Here is a 2,873-nt window from a genome sequence, read left to right as displayed (position 1 = left end):
TTAACATGTTGCCCCCCCACCTCCATTATTTCCCCTAGTTAACATGTTGCCCCCCCCCCCCCCCACCTCCAATATCTCCCCTAGTTAGCATGTTGCCCCCCCACCTCCATTATCTCCCCTAGTTAACATGTTGCCCCCCCACCTCCATTATTTCCCCTAGTTAACATGTTGCCCCCCCCCCCACCTCCATTATCTCCCCTAGTTAACATGTTGCCCCCCCCTCCATTATTTCCCCTAGTTAACATGTTGCCCCCCCCACCTCCATTATCTCCCCTAGTTAACATGTTGCCCCCCCCACCTCCATTATTTCCCCTAGTTAACATGTTGCCCCCCCCACCTCCATTATTTCCCCTAGTTAACATGTTGCCCCCCCCCCCCACCTCCATTATCTCCCCTAGTTAACATGTTGCCCCCCCCACCTCCATTATTTCCCCTAGTTAACATTTTGCCCCCCCCCACCTCCATTATCTCCCCTAGTTAGTTAACATGTTGTTCTGCTGTGGGATGTGATTGAAACAGTAGATACGGGCGGGACTGGGTCTGCTCTGAGTAACAGCAGACAACATCTGATGTCCCGACAGAGAGAATTAGGAATTAGAACAGTAGATTTTTACTGATGGACGGAGAGAGCAGGTGGTGTGGGGGGGGGGGGGGGGGAGTGCTGGTTTTGAGCCACCCTGTCCCCCTGTGACACGTGTATTAATGACGTTAGCTGCTAGCTGGTCCGTGGTGCGACCGGGATACAGGACAGGACCGCTCTATGGGAGAGTGGTGTGGTGTTTCGGTGTTACTGTCACGTGCACCAGTACAGTGAAATGCCATTCTTGCTTGAACTTACCCAACAATGCAGCAGTACGATATAAATAACAAATACAACACCAAACAACAATACAAACAAGAAGAACAGAAGGAATAAAGTAAGCTTTATACAGTTCCAGAGTCAGTAGTTAAATAAAGGGACAGATCCAGGGTCAGTAGTTAAATACAGGGACAGGTCCAGGGTCAGTAGTTAAATACAGGGACAGGTCCAGGGTCAGTAGTTAAATACAGGGACAGGTCCAGGGTCAGTAGTTAAATACAGGGACAGGTCCAGGGTCAGTAGTTAAATACAGGGACAGGTCCAGGGTCAGTAGTTAAATACAGGGACACTTCCAGAGTCAGTAGTTAAATACAGGGACAGATCCAGGGTCAGTAGTTAAATACAGGGACAGTTCCAGGGTCAGTAGTTATATACAGGGACAGTTCCAGGGTCAGTAGTTATATACAGGGACAGTTCCAGGGTCAGTAGCTATATACAGGGACAGTAACTATATACAGGGTCAGTAGCTATAAACAGGGTCAGTAGTTATATACAGGGTCAGTAGCTATATACAGGGTCAGTAGCTATATACAGGGACAGTTCCAGGGTCAGTAGCTATATACAGGGACAGTAACTATATACAGGGTCAGTAGTTATATACAGGGACAGTTCCAGGGTCAGTAGCAATATACAGGGTCAGTAGCTATATACAGGGACAGTAGTTATATACAGGGTCAGTTCCAGGGTCAGTAGCTCTATACAGGGTCAGTAGCTATATACAGGGTCAGTAGCTATATACAGGGACAGTTCCAGGGTCAGTAGTTATATACAGGGTCAGTAGTTATATACAGGGTCAGTAGCTATATACAGGGTCAGTTCCAGGGTCAGTAGCTATATACAGGGTCAGTAGTTATATACAGGGTCAGTAGTTATATACAGGGTCAGTAGCTATATACAGGGTCAGTTCCAGGGTCAGTAGCTATATACAGGGTCAGTAGTTATATACAGGGACAGTAGCTATATACAGGGTCAGTAGATATATACAGGGTCAGTAGCTATATACAGGGTCAGTAGATATATACAGGGTCAGTAGATATATACAGGGTCAGTTCCAGGGTCAGTAGCTATATACAGGGTCAGTAGTTATATACAGGGTCAGTAGATATATACAGGGTCAGTAGCTATATACAGGGTCAGTAGTTATATACAGGGTCAGTAGCTATATACAGGGTCAGTAACTATATACAGGGTCAGTAGTTATATACAGGGACAGTTCCAGGGTCAGTAGCAATATACAGGGTCAGTAGCTATATACAGGGACAGTAGTTATATACAGGGTCAGTTCCAGGGTCAGTAGCTATATACAGGGTCAGTAGCTATATACAGGGTCAGTTCCAGGGTCAGTAGCTATATACAGGGTCAGTAGTTATATACAGGGTCAGTAGTTATATACAGGGTCAGTAGTTATATACAGGGTCAGTAGCTATATACAGGGTCAGTTCCAGGGTCAGTAGCTATATACAGGGTCAGTAGCTATATACAGGGTCAGTTCCAGGGTCAGTAGCTATATACAGGGTCAGTTCCAGGGTCAGTAGCTATATACAGGGTCAGTTCCAGGGTCAGTAGTTATATACAGGGTCAGTAGCTATATACAGGGTCAGTAGTTATATACAGGGTCAGTAGCTATATACAGGGTCAGTAGCTATATACAGGGTCAGTAGTTATATACAGGATCAGTAGCTATATACAGGGTCAGTAGATATATACAGGGTCAGTAGCTATATACAGGGTCAGTAGTTATATACAGGGTCAGTAGCTATATACAGGGTCAGTAGTTATATACAGGGTCAGTTCCAGGGTCAGTAGTCATATACAGGGTCAGTAGCTATATACAGGGTCAGTAGATATATACAGGGTCAGTAGCTATATACAGGGTCAGTAGTTATATACAGGGTCAGTAGCTATATACAGGGTCAGTAGTTATATACAGGGTCAGTAGCTATATACAGGGTCAGTAGTTATATACAGGGTCAGTAGCTATATACAGGGTCAGTAGTTATATACAGGGTCAGTT

This window comes from Oncorhynchus kisutch, linkage group LG21 (assembly GCF_002021735.2).
Source record: "Oncorhynchus kisutch isolate 150728-3 linkage group LG21, Okis_V2, whole genome shotgun sequence".
Taxonomy (NCBI): Eukaryota; Metazoa; Chordata; class Actinopteri; order Salmoniformes; family Salmonidae; genus Oncorhynchus; species Oncorhynchus kisutch.
Note: the sequence above shows the minus strand (reverse complement) of the source record.